Source organism: Podarcis bocagei (genome assembly GCF_964188305.1).
Source record: "Podarcis bocagei genome assembly, chromosome: 11".
NCBI lineage: Eukaryota > Metazoa > Chordata > Lepidosauria > Squamata > Lacertidae > Podarcis > Podarcis bocagei.
In genome coordinates, this window is record NC_138136.1 from 54320156 (window position 1) to 54344493 (window position 24338).

At 45.2% G+C, this 24338-nt stretch overlaps 1 protein-coding gene across 1 annotated transcript in view; it reads left to right on the forward strand.

The window, feature by feature from the left end:
• Positions 1 to 14540: 14540 nt before the first annotated feature.
• The window catches only part of MEX3C (mex-3 RNA binding family member C), a 121992-nt gene continuing 112194 nt past the window's right edge, over positions 14541 to 24338 (forward strand). The window contains exon 1 of the mRNA XM_081212741.1: positions 14541 to 14545. The gene's annotated coding sequence lies outside the window, so the exon portion shown is untranslated. The remainder of the gene's footprint in view (positions 14546 to 24338) is intronic.

Genomic DNA, 24338 nt, shown 5'->3' on the forward strand with positions numbered 1-24338 from the left:
TCTGGAGAACCAGAGCAGTGCACGGAAATGCCATTTACCTTCCCGCCGGAGCGGTACCTATTTATCTACTTGCACTTTGACGTGCTTTCGAACTGCTAGGTTGGCAGGAGCTGGGACTGAGCAACAGGAGCTCACCCCATCGTGGGGATTCGAACTGCCAACCTTCTGATCGGCAAGTCCTAGGCTATGTGGCCACAGCACCACCCAAGTCCCAATTTTCATTGGAGAAATGTTACAGGCATTTCAAGCCAAGGAGATAAGAATACATCTAAAGGCAGCCATTCATAGTTTTATTATGTTTTTATATATGTTGGAAGCTACCCAGAGTGCCTGGGACATCCCAGTCAGATGGGTGGGGTAATGATGATGATGATGATGATGATGATGATGATGATGATGACAGGACATCCCTATTTACATAGGAGAAATGTCATCTCCTGCTGTTTTATTATATAGTCTCAGCTGCCCTGAAAATGCCAAGACCATCACGAAAACCCTTAAGCCACTGCAGCTTCTCACTCCATCCTGCAGAGTTCTGAATTCCCAAATGCAAGCCTTTCCTCCCCCTCAACAAAAAATCCCCTCATTTTTTTCTCCACCTTTTCATTCATTGCTCCTTCTATCTCCTGACCAGGGAAAAAGAGAAGAAACAACCTACTTTGGCTTCTGCTTTGTACGCTCTTACAAGCTGCTCAGAAACATTGTGCCCAACGGGGAGGGTCTGCTCTGCATCCAAACCTCTTAGGTCCTTGCCCAGTTTCTCTCTGGAGCAAAACCAGCTCCCACTAAAGCCCCTTCCTGCCTGGCTTCTCCTGTGGACAGGGGGGGGGGAGGCACTGATCTCTCCCATGAGCCGAATTGGTAGTGCCTTCTGAAATCTGAAATCTCCATTTTGTGCATTTGGGTGAAGGGGGATCCCCAGGCAGCTTAGGGACGGGATGCCAGGGCTATTCCAGCACCCGGAGTGGCACACATGCTGTACACCTGGGGGCGGGGGCATGGGGGTGGGGCCAGGATCCCAGGGGGCGGGGCCAGCGTCCCGGGGGGCACCACCTGCAGCGAGCATCCCGGGGGGGCACCGCCCATGGGAGTGGAGTGAGCTGTCTATGGGGGTGCAGTGAGCCGCCCATGGCGGGCTATTTCTTGGGAGAGGGAGGAGGGAGCCGCGCTGAGAGCCAGTGTGGTGTAGTGGTTAAGAGTGGTAGTCTTGTAATCTGGTGAACCAGGTTCGCTTCCCTGCTCCTCCACATGCAGCTGCTGGGTGACCTTGGGCCAGTCACACTTCTCTGAAGTCTCTCAGCCCCACTCACCTCACAGAGTGTTTGTTATGGGGGAGGAAGGGAAAGGAGAATGTTAGCCGCTTTGAGACTCCTTTGGGTAGTGATAAGGTGGGACATCAAATCCAAACTCTTCTTCTTCTTCGCCAGCAGTCTTCCTCCCTTCCGTCTTCCTTTTGACAGCTCGGGGGAGGCTCCCCCCCCCCCAGAAGCAGCCCAGGAGCGGGGGGCAACACTGCAACGCCCACCTGCAACTCCCAAGCCTCCCCCGAGCTGTCAAAACGAAGGGGGAAGTGGGGAAGGCCATTGGCAAGGCGGCACAGCTCCGTCCCTTCCCCCACCGGCTCAGGGTAGGTTTGGGAGTCGCGGGTGGGCAGCGCGCCTAATGTAACCCACCTCAGTGATGACACTCAGGTCAGACTGCCCCCACCACCACCCTTCTTCCACCCCTGTGCCTGGGGGGTGTCTGTGCAGCTGATCCATCCAAGATTCACCTGCTGCAGTTGCTTACACATTTCTAATTTGCTCAGAAGTTGAAAACACTAAAATTCAGGGGGGGCATTTATGTATCCCCCAAATTCAACATTTTATATATCCCTGGACCCCAAAATAAACACTTGGATACCCCATGGCATACACCTGCACAATCACAACACTCATGGTTGTTCAGAGTTACCACGCTCCCAAAATACTTACAAATGCATGATGACATTGCATAGTCTACACACACACACACACACACACACACACACACACACACACACACTTAGTTGTACTTATTGATTTGGGGTTTTCTTTTTCCCCTCAGGCTTCCCTCAATGAATTCAAAGACTTCTTTGCTTGAAATCCTGCAGTTCTGTGTGTTTCCTCCAATAACTTTTGTGCTTGAGCAGGGATACTGATGTAGTATAGAATGTCCCCTTTTTCATCTGAGGAATGTTTGGAGCGGTATGTTGAGAGTTGCTAGGAGAGACCCCCTATTCCCCTCGCAGAGCTACAATTCCCAGAGTTCCCTTGGGAAGAGGGGTTGGTTGTTAAACGACTCTGGGAATTGTAGCTGTCTAAGGGGAATAAGGGTCTCTCCCAACAACTCTCAGCACCCTTAACAAACTACAGCTCCCAGGAGTCTTTGGGGGAAGCCATGATGGCTGTCTAACATGGTACTATATGGGACTCAGCTACATTAGTCCAAATACAGCATTTTGAATGCATTATAAACATGCAACACCAGATGGCACCAGAGAGCAAAAAACCTTTCATAGCATTTTTACATAGGGGTTTTTTCCCCCTTTTGTTATAACGATTTAATTTCAGACTTATTTATAGTGGTTTCTTCCCGTGTGTAGATCTACCCGTGGTGTGAATATGGCCTACGTTTCTCAGTTTTCCAGTGTTAAGTTCAGTTCCCCACATTTCCACATCAGTTGGCAATCTTTTATTTTAAAAGTCCATATGCAAAATTCACCAGCCTTTCAGTGTATGGCAGAGACCCTTGGAACCACCTAGGAAATGTTATGGTACTGAGTTAACTCCCATCTAGCCCACTGTTGTCTACACTGACTGGCAGGGGCTTCTCCAGGGTTTCAGGCAGGGCTCTCTCTCCCAGCCCTACTGGAGATGCCAAGGATTGAACCTGAGACCTTCTTCATACCAGGCAGAAGATCTACCACTGAGCTATGGCCCTTTGCCATAGTTGGCAGTGGCTTAGGACTGGTCTTTTGGAATCGCTCAGCACTCAGGACTAGGAAGCATATGTTTCAGGAAGGGAGCATCCTGTCTCCAGCTTTGCACTGTCCGGCCAGCTTCAGTGGCATATGGGTAGCAAATTGGCATGGGCTTGGGGGACTGCTGGCCCCCATCCAAATCACCATTTCACCCACATTTTGCAAGATCTTTAGTTTCACTCCAGCGTCTTTCCTGGTCATCTTGCTTAACTGACCGGAAGGGGAATAGAACATTATTAATATAATGTCCACTCTGTGAATAAGCAGAACAATGAAATTCAATTTTCTCTTCAATTATCATATGCCCAGTGAGTGTTTAATGGCAAATATAAAGCCTTCACAGTTTCTCCCATTTTCTGTCACGCACACACCACTGCCTTCCTCCTCCTCCTCTTCTATCTTCTCCTTCTCTTCCTCTCTCTCTCTCTCTCTGACCAGATCAGGTTCACTGGTGCAAGCTCAAAATAATGGGGTTGCAATAATCAAATTGCAGTTTTCAAACTTTACTGTCACTCCCCCCACCCGGCCCACCCTGCAATTTCAAATCAGTTTTCTCTTCCAGAAAAATGAATTCCTTGCTGAAAAACACACCATTTGGAGTCTGTAATAAGATGTAGCTGGATCAGCAAGCAAGGACGCAAATGGGAGCAGCAGGCAAGATTTCAGCTTGGACAGCTGCTTATCCTAATGTGACTTTTCATCCCAGAATGATCACAGCATGTGTTGCTGAATATAGCATAATATCTTCTCCCCCCCCCCCCAAAAAAAGCCATATTCCTAGTCGCCACTGGGTGGCAATGTAGATAAAACAGAGAAGAACTTGAGAGTATTTCTTTATGTACAACTGATCTGAGTTTTTTGTTTTATTTTTTAAAAATGTATTTATTTATTGCCAAAAACGGAGGTTTTCAAAGGGTACCAGGTGCCACACTGGTGTAGCAGGAGAGGAGAACAACTGTGGCAGGATGAATCAAATAAACATTTAAACATGTCCGTGCAGGCTAGCATCAAAACAATTGCACTTATTTGCAGAATATGGATAGATATTCTGTAGATATTACAAAATGAGAGCAGGAGCATCAAGTGATACTGCAGGCTCACACCTCTCACTGAGTTTGCATATGTATTTAAGGTACATATGTTGTTGCTGCTGTTTAGTCATTTAGTTGTGTCTGACTCTTCCTGACCCATGGACCAGAGCACACCAGGCACTCCTGTCTTCCACTGCCTCCTGCAGTTTGGTCAAACTCATGCTGGTAGCTTCGAGAACACTGTCCAACCATCTCGTCCTCTGCCATCCCCTTCTCCTTCTGCCCTCCATCTTTCCCAACATCAGGGTCTTTTCCAGGGAGTCTTCTCTTCTCATGAGGTGGCCAAAGTATTGGAGCCTCAGCTTCAGGATCTGTCCTTCCAGTGAGCACTCAGGGATGATTTCCTTAAGAATGGATACGTTTGATCTTCTTGCAGTCCATGGGACTCTCAAGAGTCTCCTCCAGCACCATAATTCAAAAGCATCAATTCTTCGGCGATCCGCCTTCTTGATGGTCCAGCTCTCACTTCCATACATCACTACTGGGAAAACCATAGCTTTAACTATACGGACCTTTGTTGGTCCCATGGTCGTATTATAAAGCAGTTGTTTTCTATAGGTTCCCCATCCCCAGTATAAAATATGAAAATGCATGAGAAATGCTATTTTCACACATAAACCATTCAGCTATTTGTTTTTTCACTGGACCTTGTTTGCATTCGATATGAAAAATAATGGGACATACCTCCCTCTTGCATGGTTTGGCCTCCTGGTTTTACCTTTGCACTATTCACGTGATGATTGTGCATTGGACGTGCAAACTACGTAGTGAGCGTAAGAGACCAGAGGGTAAGAGACCTTCAGCCACAGCCAGCATGGCCTGTGGTCATGGATGATGGGACTTGTAGTCCGACATCTGGAGGGCACAATGCATGCTCAATGCAGGACCTATAGGGCAGGTTGCAATTCCAGCATCCATGTCAGATGAACATCCAGCTGTGGCTGAAATACCTGCAGCAGAGGAGAGCACATCGCCTTCCAAGCTGCCTGTTCCTCTGTCAAAACAGTTCTTTGTATCGGGAAGTTTCTCCTGGAGTTTAGCTGAAATGTGCAGTTTGCATCCTTCGCTTCTAGTCCTGCCTTCTGGAGCATCAAAGAACAGGTCACTTTCAGCTTTTGCATTGCAACCCTTCCTATATTTCAAGACAGCTAATGTGTCTGTCCTTAATCTTCCAAAGGGTATATTCCATCTTTTAGATCATTCCCCCTGCTTCTTTCTGTCCCTGATTCAAGCTGTTGTTGTTGCTACTACTGCTATTGTTGTTGTTCTCTTTCTCTTTCTCTTTCTCTTTCTCTTTCTCTTTCTCTTTCTCTTTCTCTTTCTCTTTCTCTCTCTCTCACACACATGCAGAGAGAGAGAGAGAGAGAGAGAGAGAGAGATGGATTAAGACCTTTAGAGGCCCTAAACACTTTTGGTGCCCCATATATATCTAATTCAAAATATCAACAACAATGAACCGTAAAATAATTTTAATTTTTTTGAAATGAAACAAAACCTACAGTAAGATGGAAAAACATGTTTCTTTTTGCATTTTTGTATACAGTGGTATCTCGGGTTAAGTACTTAATTCGTTCCGGAGGTCCGTTCTTAACTTGAAACTATTCTTAACCTGAAGCACCACTTTAGCTAATGGGGCCTCCCGCTGCTGCTGCGCTGCCGGAGCACGATTTCTGTTCTCATCCTGAAGCAAAGTTCTTAACCCGAGGTACTATTTCTGGGTTAGCGGAGTCTGTAACCTGAAGCGTATGTAACCCAAGGTACCACTGCACTTCCCCTTTATTTGTATTGGGGGGGGGGGTTCTCCTACTTTTTCCAGTCACAAAGTCTTTGATCATGTCCTCAAAACTAATCTTGCATAACACATCTGCTTCTATGCTTAGTAGAGATATGGCATCAAGCCTGCCTTGTTGGATAGTTGTTCTGCTGGTGTTTTTCAATATACCTCGGCTGAGAAAACGAACGCTCAGCTGAGCAATTGGTGGCCATTAATGTTAAAAATCTGGCAAGAGGAAATTTCTGTGGGGCACCCACCCCCCTTCCCTTGATGTCCTAAGCACATGCTTATTTTGCTTAATGGTTAATCCATCCCTGCGTGCACACCATAATATCCACACTTAGCAGGGGGAGCAGAAAGTGGAGGAACCGCGGCAGCCAGAATCGTAGTGGCAAAAAATTAGAAAACTGATAAAATACCAGAATTATTAGAATGGAGAACCAAATTTCTTGAACTCGCAGAGATGGCAAAATTAACAGCATCAATTAGAGGCTACTCTAATCAAAAAATTAATAAAGAGTGGGAATGCGTTAAGGAATACATGAAAAAAAGTCGGCGCTGGAGCTTGAAAATTAATATGCAAAAGTTTAAAAGGCGCAAGGAGATAGGATAATAATATATTAAGGATGGAATAACAAATAAAGTGAATAACACAAGAATAACAAAAATAATAGTAGGTAAAGAAGATCACACACAGGTGGAGGGAAGTACTGGGTTGTGGGGGAGGGAGGTGAAGGGATTAATTGAAATTGTTAAAGATTGGTATAGGATTTAAGAGATTTAAATTTTTATAAAGATTCTATAAGGAAAGCAGAAAGCCGCAAGAAATATCAAGTAAAGGTATCAGAGAGGAGATCAGTGTAAATGAAAACATGAGACTTATGGTTTTGTTACATATGATTTTATTTTGGAGTTGTCTGCTTATTTTGGAGTTGTTTGCTGTAAAGAATGTATATTATGTGAATAAAATAATAAAGGATTTCAAAAGAGGGGGGGAAGTGGAGGAAGGGTGGGTCTTTTCTTCCTAAATGGCTGTCGCCATCCAATGATACTAGAATGAGCCTCTGTATCAGGAAACCTTTGCATTAATATTCTGTGCTGTTCATGAGGATCCAAGGCAATATTAACAGCACTAACCTAACACAAGTTTAGGATGCTTAGTTTAAGCTGCTACTGCCTTTTCAGTGGGCTATGCCTGTGTTCACCAACCCAGAAGACAGCGATGCCCATCTCTCACCCGTGACCCAAGAGACTATACTCAAGCTTTCCCGAAGCTCCAATCACCCTTGTGTCTTTGAGTAAGACCAAGATTTGGAGATGCAGAACTAAGGGGAGCCTAATGTGATTAATTTCGCTTGATTTGGGGGAGGCTTGCCCAGGAATTACTTTGCTGCTCACTATGGATTTTGATCCTGAGCCAGATTTAGGAACCAGAAAATAATGTTGCATCTCGAAACTCCCAAATAGTCCTCATCAGCTAACAATTAAAATTCAGGCAGACAGAGTCGAGCTCTCCTTGCAGGCCAGAGTCCCTCACCCCTGAGGGATATTGATTGGCAAGATCAATTGTGCATATAAATGGAAATAAAAAAGAAGGAGCCAGTCATTAAATTATATGAGATTCCGTCATGAGGGCAAAATAATTGTGCTGTGTTTCCGATATCTAGATAGTCTGACGGTTAGGATCCAGTGTTGGAATGGTGGGATGGTAAAACGTCTTTGCATTGCTGTTAGCCTGCTATGTATTGCAGGGGCTGCCAGGGGGCGCTATTTTACACAGGCCATGAAAGTACAGTCATACCTCTTGTTACGTTCGGTTCAGGTTACGTCTTTTCAGGTTGCGTCCCGCTGTGACCCAGAAGTACCCGAAAGGGTTACTTCCAGGTTTTGCCGCTCGCGCATGCACAGATGTTCAAAATGATGTCACATGCGCAGAAATGGCGAATCGCGACCCGCACATGCTCAGTCACGGGTTGCGTTCTGCTCATGTTGCAAGCAGGGCTCCAGAACAGATCCCATTCGCAACCAGAGGTACCACTGTAACTCCATTTAACAAATACAGTCGTACCTCGAAAGTCAAACGCCTTGCGACTCAAACTTTTGGCTCCCGAACGCCACAAGCCAAGAAGTGAATGTTCCGGTTTGCGAACATTCTTTGGAACCCAAACATCCGACACAAGTTCCGTGGGTTCCGATTGGCTGCAGAAGCTTCCTGCAGCCAATTGGAAGGCGCGCCTTGGTTTCCAAACATTTTGGAAGTCGAATGGACTTCCGGTACAGATTCCGTTCGAATTCTGAGTTGCGAATGTACATTTTAAGTCAAGAAGAAGTCCCAGCAAAGGAAGAATGGATACAAAAACCTGTGGAATATGCAGAAATTGTGAAACTTACTGGAAGAATAAAAAATCTAGATAACAAACTTTTTATAAAAGAATGGAAATGGCTTGTTGAATATTTACAGATAAATTGTAAACAGGTAAAAACATTGGCAGGATTATTGTAACAACCTGCAGTTTCATGAGTATATTTAAAGAAGATGGATAATTGAGCAAATTAATTTAATTTGGATAGGCAGAAGATATTAAAAATGAATTTAAGGAACCGCAGAAAGAGGGGGAAGGAAGTCAAGTTTTGAAATGTTAAAATGATTGTAAAATCAGTGAAATGTATAAATCTGGAAAATATAAATACTTTTTAAAAAATAACCACACACACACACATTTTAAGTCTTCAGAGTTGGCCAAGCTAATCTCACTTAGTCAAGCTATCACCCAGGAATGCAGAATTGGGAACTCCCCCAACAAGAACATATTTAATTTGAAGATATAGAAGGCAGAAAGAAGTTTATAAAATTAGGCAAGGTGTTGAGAAAGTGAATGGGAGAAAGTTTATTTTCTCCTTCCCTCTCAACACTGTGTACGTTGGAGCTCAAGACCATCTAGCAAAACTGAACACTGGAAGATTCAGTGCAGGTCAAAGGAAACACTTCTGCAGGCAGCGCAGAGTTAAACTTTCAGATCTGCTACCACAAGAGGGTCACCAACCAGAATGGCTTTAAAAGAGAATTAGAGGAAATCCATGGGTGATAAGGCTACTAGCTATGTACAGTGGTACCTCGGGTTACACACTCCGCTAACCCAGAAATAGTGCTTCAGGTTAAGAACTTTCCTTCAGGATAAGAACATAAATCGTGCTCTGGCAACGCGGCGGCAGCAGGAGGCCCCATTAGCTAAAGTGGTGCTTCAGGTTAAACACAGTTTCAGGTTAAGTACGGACCTCCGGAACGAATTAAGTACTTAACCCGAGGTACCACTGTACACTCTCCTTTGTCGGAGTCAGTATGAATATCAGTGGCCCTCTGCAGTATGGAGATGCAAGACCCAACCAGGGCATGAAGCAAGGCAAAGTTCTGGTGGGATGAGGTCCTGGCAGAAGGCATGGTTCTGGGCAACATGGAGCCCAGAAGTTGCTCTAGCAACAAACAAACTGAAACTAAGCCCTTCTGTAGCAGTTGTGGCAAATGCAACCTAATTGTCAACCACTGTACTGCAAAGTGCTGCTGATCTGATAGGCGGCCAGCATCAGGGCCATCTTTAGCATATGTGCTGCTGGGGTGCAAAGATCCACCCAGCGCCCCCAAATTTAGTTTAGTTTAAAGGTAAAGGTAAAGGGACCCCTGACCATTAGGTCCAGTCGTGACCGACTCTGGGGTTGCGGCGCTCATCTCACTTTATCAGCCATGGGAGCCAGCTTCCGGGTCATGTGGCCAGCATGACTAAGCCGCTTCTGGCGAACCAGAGCAGCACATGGAAATGCCGTTTACCTTCCCGCCGGAGTGGTACCTATTTATCTACTTGCACTTTGACGTGCTTTCGAACTGCTAGGTTGGCAGGAGCAAGGACCAAGCAACGGGAGCTCACCCCGTCACAGGGATTCAAACCACCGACCTTCTGATTGGCAAGCCCTGGGCTCTGTGGTTTAACCCACAGTGCCACCCACGTCCATTAGTTTAGTTTAGGTGCCCCCAAATTAACTTTTATTGAGCTTTTTTTGGGAGGGTTGTTGACCTTTCTCAGGGGGCGCAAACTAAAAGTTGTTGAGCTTTGGGGGTGGGAATTACTCACCTGTAATGACACGACACAGTGGGAAAAACTGCTTTTGTTTCCTGACTCATCAGAAATATTTGACACTACAGAGTAACAGAGAGACGGAGGAGGGGGGCGGGGACTTTTGCTCCATTGCTTTTCACTGCCGCCGATTGAGAGGGACCGATATACAGTAGGTATACATTTGGCGCCCCCCAGAATTCGGCGCCTGGTGCCCCGCACCCCTTGCACTCCCAGGTAAAGACGGCCCTGGCCAGCATTATCTGGTAATCACCTACTGCAATGCAGCAAAAGAGCTTCAGGTGTTCCTGGCTCTTTTGCAGTGGAGTCCTCTGGGTCCAAGAATGCATTTTGGTTCTTGAATTCTGCTGGGTAGTGCAAATGAGGCCGGTTTGCCTTTAAATAAGAAGTGTATTGATAACATCTCCCCCATCATTACCCTCAACGTCTGCTGCCTGGGGCTATTGCCTCACTCTGCCTCATGTTAGGGCCGGTCTCACTGATAACCTGATTGCGCCGAACCCTAATCTTGCATTTCTGCAAAGAGATTTCTCCGGAGGGGGACCTACGGTGGTTTAATTCTGAGCATTTCCGAGGAAATAAAGAGAGAACGAATGCTGAGGGAGCCAGATGAACCTTGACAGAAGACTCTTGTCGCTGCCCCATACAGAGACTCGGTTTGGCCTGCAGTTATTGCTTTCCTATTAAATCATGTCGGGAATGTTTACGCCACGAAGCACCACAGGATATTAACAGTGGCAATAACTATTTTATGGTCCTAGGAGGTTCGTAGGCCCGGACTAGAACTAATGATGAGTAATGAGGGACTCGTGGCGTTGGTAATTACTTCCACAGCCAAGAGGGCTCAATTAACCCCAGTGGCGTGCCCAAGCCCAGGTGGCATATCCCTGGGCAGCCTTCTACAGGAGAGTTAATCGAGCCCCTGGGGGGGACCATCTGCGTGGATAACCCTCAAGAGCTGCTCCACACAGCAGATCGCACCGTCAAAATCAGTAAATGCGGAAAGGAGGAAGGCTGAATGTCACTCTTCCCAGTCGTGTAGGATTGATCTCGGAAGCTTAGACTGTGAACTGTGGGCAAAGGCAGCCCACAAAGCCTAGCTGCAACTGAGGCAGTGAACCTGTGGCTGCTTTGGTTTTAACCTTTTTCCCCCATGACACGCTGCTTTTCTACATGCGGGGAACAGTTTTCTATGGAGGAGCTTCCTGTTGCCTGCATTATGAAGTGGTATCACCCAGACTCAGGTCTGCCGCCACTGTGGCAGTGACAAACTGAAGTGCGGCCAAAGGAGAGCAACCAGGATGGTGAGGTTTATTTTCTCAGATTTTAATTAATGTATAGGCTTTATTCTGGAAGTGAGAGCTGGACCATAAAGAAGGCTGATCGCCGAAGAATTGATGCTTTTGAATTATGGTGCTGGAGGAGACACTTGAGAGTCCCATGGACTGCAAGAAGATCAAACCTATCCATTCTGAAGGAAATCAGCCCTGAGTGCTCACTGGAAGGACAGATCGTGAAGCTGAGGCTCCAATACTTTGGCCACCTCATGAGAAGAGAAGACTCCCTGGAAAAGACCCTGATGTTGGGAAAGATGGAGGGCACAAGGAGAAGGGGACGACAGAGGGTGAGATGGTTGGACACTGTTCTCGAAGCTACCAGCATGAGTTTGACCAAACTGCGGGAGGCAGTGGAAGACAGGAGTGCCTGGCGTGCTCTGGTCCAGGGGGTCATGAAGAGTCGGACACAACTAAACGACTAAACAACAACAACAAGGCATTATTAGAACAAGAACTCTGGCATTGGAAGTACAAACGCAAATCCCAAAACATGGAGCCCATATGCACTGTGCATTTAAAGCAGTATCATAACACATTGAACAGCCATAGCTTCCCCCGAAGACGCCTGGGAAGTGTAGTCTGTTAACCACACCTTCCATCAGGAAAGAGGTTTGCCTCATATAGCCATAGCTCAGTGGTAGAGAATATGCATTGCATGCTGAAGGTTGCAGGTTTGACGTCCCTGGATGAGACTCCCTGGCTGAAACCCTGGACAGCTGCTTCCAGTCCGTGTGAACAACACTGAGCTAGATGGACCAAGGGTATCATCATTATCATCAAAATTATGACCTACCTAAATTGTATAGAAATTTATTTATGTACTCTACTACAGCAGCAAGAATGCTGCTCGCCCAAAAATGGAAAGAAGCGGAAGTCCCAGCAAAGGAGGAATGGATACAAAAACTTATGGGATATGCAGAAATTGCAAAACTTACTGGAAGAGTAAGAAATCAAGATAACAAACTGTTTATAAAAGAATGGAAATGGTTTGTTGAATGTTTACAGATAAATTACAAACAGATAAAAACATCGGCAGGATTATTGGAATAACCTGCAGTTTCATTAGAGTCTATATTTAAAGAAGATGAATAACTGAATAAATTAAGTTAATTTGGATAGGCGGTATATATTAAAAAATAAATTTAAGGAACACCAGAAAGGGGGGAAGGAAGTCAAACTTTGAAATGTCAAAATGATTCTAAAATTAATGAAATCTGTAAATTTGAAAAGTATTAATAAAAGCTTTTTAAAAAGCAAAATTATGACCTGCCCTTCACCAATTAAAACACACATCTCAGGTGTCAAAGGCCATGGTAAAAAGGTGTGTCTTAAGTATTTGCAAAAAGCTGTATAGCAAGGAAGCCAGATGCACCTCTGTGGGGAAGGAATTCCACAGCTTCGGGGCTGCCACACAGAAGGCTCTGTCTTAGGTCACCAACCTTCTAATGGATTTCAGTCTGGGGGACAGTGGCCTTTCCAGGATGAAGAACATCATAGAATCATAGAGTTATAAGAGACCCTGAGGGTCATCGAGTCCAACCCCCTGCAAAGCAAGACTATGCAGCTGTCCCACATGGCAGGCATGTCCAACAGGTAGATTGTGGTCTACTGGTAGATCGTGGGGTGTTCCTGGTAGATCCTGGTTGACCTCTGGCCCCTCAGTGATCTCCTTACAAAAAAAGCAAAAAAACAAAAACCAACTTTGGCTTACTAAAAAAAAGCTCAAGCTCCACAACTTTAGCTTCCTAAAAAAAGCTTTGGGTAGATCACTGCCAATCTTTTTACGACAATGGGTAGATCACTGCCAGGTTTTTTTATACTGTGAATAGATCACAGTCTATTGAGAGTTGGACGTCCCTGCCATATGGGGATCGAACCCGTAACCTTGTCATTATCAGCACCATGCTGGATAGCACCATGAGCTATCCAGGCTCAACATAATCAGTCAGCATCTGCTTGCACTGAAACAGCACGTTGGTCATGAACTTCCTTGTTCAGATGGTGACCATATCGTTCATCTTGGCAGCCTCTCCTGCAGCAACAACCATAATAGCAACAAGCCCTGTCCTGTGGTCACCATAACTTGAAGGTCTGAGGGAGGCAGAACTACCAAGAGGAACCCTTCTGCTGATCTTAACACCTGGGAGGGAAGGAGGTGGTCTTTCAGGTATTGGGAGCCTAAGTCATTTAAGGCTCTAGTGACTTAACATGAGCACCTTGGACTGGACCTGGAAACAAAATGGCAGCCAATACAGCTGTTTTGGAACAGGGGTTACAGGAGTTCTAAAGGCAACCTCAGCTGGTTGCTGCACTTTGGACCGGTTGAAGTTCCCAAGTCTTCAATGGCAGCACCACATAGAGCTCATTGCCATAACTGTAGTGCATAAGGCACTTTCCTGTGTTCCTAAGCTGAAAACTACTAACCTAACTCCAAAACTGTGTGTTTTCTCTTCTCTTCGTGGTGCTTGCTCTCCATGCATCTATTGTCTTCAGTATCAACAATTCCATGGGTGCTGGTGCTCATCTATAATAGCCATTACGATGTCATCTAAAAGAGACTTGTGTTGTGTTCATGACAAATGTTTCAGTGGGGTCCCTTAAGGTTTCCTTAACATCCAAAATTACACCTCGAAGTCAACTAGCTTTCCCCCAAGGAGTTGTTCCTACGGCTTCAGTTTTGTAAAAGGTAACGCACGGAGGGAAGTGAAGAGGAAAGCATCGGAGACAAAGCAAGCAATTTCACTGCAGAGGACCTGATGCCTCCAATTATATCATCACCCAAGAAATCTATAGTTAAAACGTTTAAATTCTTAACCTCCCTCTAAGAATGGCTTTTGTGCATTGTTCAAGAGACGTTGCAGTGTGAGTCAAAACGTTATCACGAGGGCAGGTGCAATCAAAGCCAATTCCTTCTCCAAAGCAATGATTAACGACAATCTCGGGACATCTTCAGTGCATTAAAGAGACATCCATTAATACATCAAAGTATGAAATGGAATCAAGCATGACAGCCACAGAGGAAATGTTACTCCTGCTTTTCAATGGTTGGGAAATATTGCATGCATTATTTGAGTTTATTTAAAAGACAGTTCTCTTACAGATGTGAAAGACGTCGAAGATTCTGGTTTTAAACTTACTTAACCAGAGATTATAACCCACTGATTTATTGCAAGACGAGCAGAAGTATAAGAACATAGGAACAGAAGGCGAGCCTGGTGGATCAGGTCAACGGTCCGTCCAACAGCCCATCATCCTGTTCTCACAGTGGCCAACCAAATAATAATAATAATAATAATAATAATAATAATAATAATAATAATAATAAATTTTATTCATACCCTGCCCTCCCTTGCCAGATTCGGGCTCAGGGTGGCTAACACCAGTAAAATCACAGTAAAAACATTATAGTGGGAAAAGAGAAGGGGGAGAAGCAATTTAAAATGCAGCCTCAAGACCATAAGGGGAGGGAAAAATAAGGGTCAGACTGAGTCCAAACCAAAGGCCAGGCAAAACAGCTCTGTCTTGTAGGCCCTGCGGAAAGATGTCAAGTCCCGCAGGGCCCTAGTCTCTTGTGACAGAGCTTTCCACCACGTCGGGGCCAGTGCTGAAAAGGCCCTGGCCCTAGTTGAGACCAATCTAACCTCCTTGAGGCTTGGGCCATCCAAAGTGTTGTTATTTGTGGACCTTAAGGACCTCCGCGGGGCATACCAGGAGAGGCGGTCCTGTAGGTACGTGGGTCCTAGGCTGTGAGGAGCAAGCACAGCAGCACTCTCCCCTCCTATGGTTTTCCACAACTGGAGTATGGCATCTGACAAGGAAGTCACAGCATAGCAATGGTGGTTAGTAGCCACTGACAACCTTAGCCTGCAGGAATTTGCCCAGTCCTCTTTGAAAGACATCCATGGCTGCAGCTCAGTGGTGGAGCACCTGCTTTGCATGAAGAAGGTCATGGGTTCGATCCCCAGCATCTCCAGGTAAGGCTGGGAAAGATTCCCTGCTGGAGAGCCACTGCCAATCAATGTGGATGATAGTGGGCTTGATAGACCAATGGTCTGACTCAGTACAAGGCAACTTCCTAAGTTCCTGGAGCATCTTAACATAGCTTGAAATACTGGTCTATTTCAGTTCTTTTCTATAAGGATTTCTAAACTGCATTCTAAGCAATGTTTCCAAAGTGGTGGACAACAGGACAAATTGATGTACTCGTTGTATACATGTGACGGTATTTCATCTGATCCATCCACTGTAATTATTAAGTTTGCAGATGATACTACCCTAACGGGTCTAATTACAGGTGGAGATGAATCAGCGTACAGAGGTGAGGTTCAAAAAGTATCTACCTGATGCTTAGAGAATAACTTGCACCTAAATATTAGCAAGACAAAGGAGATGGTGTTGGACTTTCAGAGGAAGAGAGGGGAACTAGTCCCGTTGTATATGGGGGGGGGGATTGTGGAGAGAGTCTCTTCCTTTAAATTCCTGGGAGTTTACCTTAGTGAAGACCTCACTTGGAAAAACAATGTAACTCAGGTGGTTAGGAAGGCCTAACAGAGACTCCATTTTCTCAGGGTCTTGCGAAAGAACAATGTTAAACAACAATTGATGACCTCCTTCTACCGGTCCACAATAGAAAGTGTCCTCTCATAGTGTATCACAGCGTGGTACATTGGCTTGACAGCCACGGACAGAAAGTCTTTACAGAGGGTGGTGAACACAGCACATGATATCATGGGCTGTCCCCTGAGCCCACTAGATGACATCGCAAGGGATCGTTGCCTTAGGAGAGTGAGAAAAAATCTCAGGGAGAATTCACACCCCAGCCAGCAGCTCTTTAATCTTCTACCCTTGGGCAGGAGATATAGAAGTATAATCAGTTGTACCAACAGGCTAAAAAACAGTTTCTATCCATGGGCTGTTAGGCTGCTGAATGGAAAATAATATAGTGCAACTGACTTTCGGGGATGGTGGGTTGTGCAACAAGCACACAGAGTGCAATGAGATTGAGTGTATGTGGGTGGGGGGGAGACTTGGTTAATTTCATTGTACAGAGGTTGTACATTGACAATAAAGGTATTATTATTATTATTATTATTATTATTATTATTATTATTATTATTATTTACAGAAGGTACCTCTTTATAGTATACGGGAATATAAGAAGTTGCCTTATATTGAATCATGCTATTTGTCCATCCAACTCAGTTTTGTCTACACTGGCTGGCAGTGGCTCTCCAGGATTTCAGACAATGGGCATTCCCAGACTCCCAGACCTTCTGCATGCAAAGCATATGCTCCACCACGGAGCTACATCACCAGTGATCATCTCAGCCAAACAACATCCAAATGTGTCAACACAAGCTAGGGATCAATAGTGCAGTTTCCTGTTGATTTGCTTTTGCAGCCGTGCAAAATAAACTGATCTGCACAGTTGAGTTTTTAAGACACACTATTGTCACAATCACATGGGCTGTAATGCCCCAGGCCAAGTCCTAGAACAGATACCTTGCTGAAATTCCATACTTGGGCCAGAGTCCACTGGCTGGATCCTGACTAAGACTGCAACCCTAACTCCACTGACCTGGGAGCAAACCCCATTGAATTCAAGGGGACTTTCGTCTCAGCAGAACCATTGGCTCTCCAGAGGTTGTTGGACTACAACTGCCATCATTCCTGACCATTGGCCATGTCAGCTGGGGTTGATGGGAGTCAGAGTCCAAGAACAACATCTGGAGGGCCATCATGGGTGCCTATGGTCAAAGTAGCCCACCTAGTCAGGTAAAAGGGAAAGAGAGAAGAATTACACAGGGTTGTTGCTTTTTCATTGTAACCTGCAATCAGTTCATAATGTATTGAAACAGGCATGTTCAACAAAATGTTCCTTATGATATTCCATGAATCAAGACTGACATTGTTATGCATTCTCTGTTTCAGTTCTTAAAGATGTAGCTCTTCCTTGTGTAAGATATTGTGATAATAATGGATTTACCGGAATATCCATTGATATAATCATACTGGTTAATTTCTAAGTGTAGTGTATCATGTAGCTTTGCTTTTGTACTTTCATTTAAAAGAAACTTGCAAAAGATGTATTGTATGCATGGTTTGGTGCGAAAAGATTAAAATGTTGCGCGGAGGTAGGTATTAGAAGACTATGTATAGTGCTTGCTCATTTAAGCATGGATTATAAGTGCATTCATTCACATTATAGAATTATCAGAATTATCACCAGAATGTTGGGATTTAGAGCTGCAATTTTGGACCCAAATCCATGGTGTCTCTCTCTCACACAGCGCCCCTCCATTTTCAGCAATAAGGTAACTTCCAGATAAGGGATGGGGAAAGAAATTTGATTCAGTTTACATTTAAAGGAGAAGATATCAAATTCACGCTTTCCCAAACAATACGAGAACCAAGACACAGTCAGCATTCAAAATTCGCGTTTATCTGAATTTTGTGGTGCAGTTCTCCAACAAAACAACGTTTACCAAAAATGTGTGTATTATTGAAAAATGACGATAAAAATTAATACATTGGGGAAAATAACATGCAAAATGCAATCTCCTAGGAGAAATGGCTTGCAAAAATGTATATATTAGTCAAAACTGCATTAAAGGGTGTTTTATTAGAAGAAATCCACACTAAAATGCTGGTGAATATTCATGAGGCTTAAGAAAAAAGAATTGCAGATTGTTGCAGAAATGTTATATTCTGTGTGTTTGTGTTGTGTGTATGTGCGCGTGCATGCACGCACATGAATCCATAACTACTGTTTCACATTGCAATTTATAATTTAGTATTATAATTATGTGTTTTTCAGTTGTATTCATGTATTGTATTTATGAAACTGTTTAAGTGCAAGCGCAAATAAAGTGATGATATTAATAACTGAATTTACGATCGGGGGAAATGAGAAAGTAAGAGAAGCAAAACTGGCAGATCCTTCCATCCCTACTTCCAGAAGATCTGTTTATTGAGCATTCATCCTGATTTGCTTGCAGAGAGGTTATATGATGTGGCATCAGCCCTGTGTTTTCCCACATTTTGCAATGCATTCTCCCCATAACTTCCCTTACTGAAAAAAGGGCAAATATACTCCCATAGAGACTACCTTACACTGTGTTTAAAACTAAAATCGCATTTGGATAGAAACTGTTTCTCAGGCAGCTAATCCTAGTCTTTATAACCCTGTACCTTCTTCCAGAAGGCAGAAGCTGGAAGAGATCATTTCTGGGGTGCGCACTATCCTACACTATCTCTGCAGCTTTCTTATGACACCTGGAAGCGTAGATTTGATCCAAGGTGGGAAGAGTGCACCCAATTATTCTCTCCGCAGTCTTTACAACCCTGGACAGCATTGTTTTTTCCCTGACCGTGCAGCTCCCAAACCACACACAGAGGCCATAAGTTAATACACTCTCAACAGTACAATGGTAAAATGCCATCAACAGGTCCTTTGAGAGATTGTTTTTCTGGAGGATTCTCAAAAAATACAGCCTCTGCTGTGCTCTCTTCATCAGGTCTTTGCTGTTTTCTCCCCAGGTTAGGTCATCTCTCAACTCCATTCCCAGAAATCGAAACACCGAGACCTGTTCCACACATCTGTTCCATTGGCCTGATCCTGCAAACACCCCTTATGTTCTTACATTACAACATGCCTGCTCTTTCCTCACCATGTGTTGGGCTAGATAAGGGGAAATGTATCATCCAATCAGTTCTAAGCTAATGGTGAACATGCACATGCGAACCAACTTGATGGTTTGCAACAAAAGCAAATTGTTCACCTCCTTTCTCTACATCCATGACCTGCCACTGTGAATAAGGCTGTGCCTACATAGATCAAAAGCTATGAAAGTTTTCCATGCATAACACTCTCCCTCCTCCCAGAATAGCAAGCTCGGTTTTTCTTACTCTTTTACTTAAAACAAAAACTTAATTGGCATAAAATCAAAGGTAGAGCACAAAGATTGTCAGATCCGAGGATATGGCGTGGGTTGGGCTCCCCTCCGCATGCAGAGAGCTGCAGGAGATCATGCGCATACCTGGAGCTGTCAGCAACTAAGTCAAAGTTAATTTGGAGGGTCTTAAACTGACAAGGCACCTTCAGAAAGTTGAGAACAGCTGAAACAAGTTGGGTGAGATTAGCTAACATGAGAAGAGCTTTTCTGGAACAGGCCAGAGGCCCATCGAGTCCAGGGTCCTGTCCAAGCAAGCCCTGAGTGCAACAGGACTCTCCCCATTTGCAATTCCCAGAAACTATAGAGGCATTTTTTAAAAAGGTAAAGGACCCCTGGATGGTTAGGTCCACTCAAAGGCGACTATGGGGTGCGGCACTCATCTCTCTTTCAGGCCGAGGGAGCCGGCGTTTGTCCACAGACAGCTTTCCAGGTCATGTGGCAACATGACTATACTGCTTCTGACGCAACAGAACACCGTGACAGAAACCAGAGCGCACAGAAACACTGTTTACCTTCCCACTGCAGTGGTACCTATTTATCTACTTGTTATTTATCTACATGCTTTTGAACTGCTAGCTTGGCAGCAGCTGGGGCAGAGCAACAGGAGCTCACCCCATCGCAGGGATTCAAACCACCGACCTTCTGATCGGCAAGCCCAAGAGACTTGGTTTCCCTCTCTCTTTTGCTGCTCTTTTAGGCATGTCAACACGCCACACCCCACAGCAGCCATTTTGTGTTTGTCATGCCCCATGGCAGCCATTTTGTGCTACGCTCGCAACATTTTCTGTAAATTCTATATCTGCTCAGTGGCCCAAAACGGTTTGGCAACCCCTGGAGTAACTTTTCAGAGGGATAGCCGTGTTAAGCTTGCTCCAGCAAAAGCCAAAAAGGAACCCTGTGGTAGACTGGCAGATTTCAAGGCTAGCAGACTTACTGCGGCATAAGGCTTCGTTGACTAGACCCTCACATTCTTGGATGTTATACCACAGCAAATCTGCTCTCCCTTAAGGTGTCACGAAACCCCTTGATGTGCAAACCAAAAATCTGCCTCGCAGATCCTTCAGCCAGCAAAATCCTTCAACGATTGCTGGCAATTGGAACGGAGGCAGCTTGTGAGGTTGGTTGGAAAACCCAGATTAGCACTTCCACCCACAGAAGTGAGCTGCGTCTGTCGTTAGCGAATTGCTCTGTTTTCGGAGAGAGATTGGCAGCGCCGGCAGTAACAACAGTGTCATTTGGAAGCTTTACTTTGCCGAGGTGGTGAAGACGCCAGACAGTAGCTCAGGGGCAGGAGAACCAGCCATCCCTGAGAGGGACAACAGCTCCCTGCTGGGAAAGAAAACTGAAAGTGACCTCATAGCCTTGAACCTGCATGCCGGCTGCAGCGCTAATGTTCAAGCATGGCTATTGTCACGGTCATTAGCTAATTGCATCCCAGGGGTGTTTCCAGCAAGCCAAGCACAGGCTCTTTCTCACGCAGGTGATGCTCTAATGCAAGCTGTTTCTCCAGTGGAGATCACCTCATTATTGCTCATGCAAGTCAAAAGCCAAAAATTCCTGAGCACCGCTGAAGAAAGGGCTTGGCAGTGGCCAGGGATAGGCAAATCTGTCTGACTTGGTTTCTCCATTTTGCATTTCTCCAGATCTCCACATTTTGACATCAATTTGAAAATTCATCAGCATATAGTGTCAATTTCTCCTAATATATCCATTACAGTGGTACCTCGGTTTACGAACTTAATCCGTTCCGGAAGTCCGTTTTCAAACTGAAACTGAAATTAAACTGAGGCACGCTTTCCCTAATGAGGCCTCCCACCGCCGGTGCCCTTCTGCCGTTCAGATTCCTTTCTTAGACCGAGGTAAAGTTCTCAAACACTTCTTCCAGTTTTGTGGAGTTCGTAAACCGAATCAATCGTAAACAGGACTGTTCTTAAACCGAGGTACCACTGTATTGTATGCAACTTTGCCCAACAATTTTGAAAAGAAGAAGAAGAGTTTGGATTTGATATCCCGCTTTACCACTACCCAAAGGAGTCTCAAAGTGGCTAACCATCTTCTTTCCCTTCCTCCCCCACAACAAACACTCTGTGAGGTGAGTGGGGCTGAGAGACTTCAGAGAAGTGTGACTGGCCCAAGGTCACCCAGCAGCTGCATGTGGAGGAGCGGGGAATCGAACCCGGTTCACCAGATTACTAGTCTATCGCTCTTAACCACTACACCACACTGGGAAAAGCAATTTCCCTTAATTTAATGCCCTCCAGACAGCTCCCCTCAGGATGCACAAAGGTCAAGAATGATGGGAGTTGTAGTCCAACAAAATCTGGAAAGAAATAGGTAGATCCTTTTCAGCCTGGTCTCATGCCTAGTTATGGGACAGAGACAGCTTTGGTCACCTTGGTGGATGACCTATGCTGGGAACTGGACAGGGGGAGTGTCCCCCCTTTGGTTCTGCTGGACCCCTTGTCAGCTTTCACAGAATCATAGACTTGTAGACTTGGAATGGACCCCAGGGGTCATCTAGTCCAACCCCCTGCAAGGCAGGAATCTCAACTAAAGCATCCATGACAGATGGCCATCCAACCTCTTCTTAAAATTCTCCAAGGAAGGACAGTCCACAACCTCCTGAGGGCATTCGTTCCACTGTCACGCAGCTCTTACTGTCAGAAAGTTCTTCCTGATGTGGTGCTGTGGGTTAAACCACAGAGCCTAGGACTTGCCGATCAGAAGGTAGGTGGTTCGAATCCCCGCGACAAGGTAAGCTCCTGTTGCTCAGCCCCTGCTCCTGCCAACCTAGCAGTTCGAAAGAACGTCAAAGTGCAAGTAGATAAATAAATACCGCTCCAGTGGGAAGGTAAACGGAGTTTCCGTGCGCTGCTCTGGTTCACCAGAAGCGGCTTAGTCATGCTGGCCACATGACCCGGAAGCTGTACGCCGGCTCCCTTGGCCAATAAAGCGAGATGAGCGCCACAACCCCAGAGTTGGCCATGACTGGACTTAACGGTCAGGGGTCCCTTTACCTTTACCTTTCTTGAAACTTTTGATACTGTCAACCATGGGATCCGATCCTTGACCACCTTGCTGGGATGGGACTTGGAGTCACAGTTTACAGTAGCTCTGTTCCTTCTTGGAGGGGTGAACCAAGAAGGTAGTTTTGGGAGACTTCTGTTCTACATCTTGGCCTCTTACCCACTGGGTTGCTCAGGATTCTGTTTCTTCCCCCATGCTATTTAACATTTACACGAAGCTGCAAGGAGAGGCTGTCCAGAATTTTGTATATCATTCTATTTAGTTTTCTGTTTTACAATTGAATATACTCATTTTACATCCTTAAGATATCAATGACTTCCCTTCTTCTCTTTCCATGGTTCATTTTACATATCATAAATCCCTGCATATTTTACAAAAACTGTACCATTCAGTATTCCATTATTGCATCCATCAAAACTTGTTTACACTGTTGAATTTATCTTAATGCTGCCAGCGTTTTCAGCTGTACACACTTATTTCCCATATATTCAATAAACCTTTTCCAATCTTCTTTAAACGTATATTCTTCTTGTTCTCTTATCCTGGGAGTTGTGGAGGTTGTCTGGAATTTTGGGGTTTGGTGTCTCCAGGATGCTGATGACACCCACTTCCAGTTCTGCTTTCCACCTAAATCCTAGGAAGGTGTCTTGGTTCTAAAACGGTGTCTGTCACCAGTTATGGACTGGATGGGGGTGAATGAATTGAAACTTTGCCCAGAGAAGACAGTGTTGCTCTTCATTAATCAGAAGGGAGAACAGGGAACAGAGATTCAGCCTGGGCTGGATGGAGTAAGGCTCCCCATAAAGACACCAGTTTGAGTTTGCAGTTTGGGCATGTTCCTGGACTCAACCCTGATGCCCAGGTTTCTGCAGTGACCAGGAGTGCATTTGCACGGTCAAGGTTAGTGCAGTAACCGCACCTCTTCCTTGAGATGTCTGATTTGGCTATAGGGACACAGGCCTTAATTACATCCCATTTGGCTCATTGTACCACGTTCTATGTGGGGCTGCCTTTGAAAATGCTCGGAAACGTCATCTGGCTCAAAGAGCTGCAGCCAGATTGCTGACAAAGGCTGATAGGGAGCCAGGGCCGAATTTAGGTTTGATGAGGCCCTAAGCTACTGGAGGTAATGGGGCCCTTTATATGTCCTGCTGTCCTTTGTCAACAACAAAATGTCAGTGTGTTTTTTGTGTTGAATATATGTTAGATGGTAATTTATGGACCTAATAGGTATCTAACACCGGTCCTGAAAGATCTTCATTGGCTCCCAGTATGTTTCCAAGCACAATTCAAAGTGTTGGTGCTGACCTTTAAAGCCCTAAACGGCCTCGGTCCTGTATACCTGAAGGAGCATCTCCACACCCATCATCCAGCCCGGACACTGAGGTCCAGTGCCAAGAGCCTTCTGGTGGTTCCCTAGCTGTGAGAAGTGAGGTTACAGGGAACCAGGCAGAGAGCCGTCTCGGTAGTGGCGCCTGCCCTGTGGAACACCCTCCCAGCAGATGTCAAGGCAATAAACAACTATTTTACTTTTAAAAGACAACTGTTTAGGGAAGTTTTTAATGTCTGACTCTGTATTGTTTTTAATATTCGGTTGGAAGCCACCTAGAGTGGCTGGGGAAACCCAGCCAGATGGGCGGGGTATAAATAATAAATTATTATTATATTGTTGTTGTTGTTGTTTTTTAGGGCCCAAAAGAGTGCAGCCCTAAGCTATAGCTTGTTTAGCTTATACGTAAATCCGGCACTGTAAGGAGCTGATAGGGAGCATGGAACTTCCTTGCTAGAACAAGCTCCACTGCCTACCAGTCTGTCTCTGGGAACAATTCAAAGTGCTGGTTCTGACCTGTAAAGCCCTACACAGCTTAGGTCCAAGCCAGGCATAGGCAAACTCTGGCCCTCCAGATGTTTGGGACTACAGTCCCCATCATCTCTGACCACTGGTCCTGTTAGCTAGGGATGATGGGAATTGTAGTCCCAAACATCTGGAGGGCTGGAGTTTGCCTATGCCTGGTCCAAGCTATCC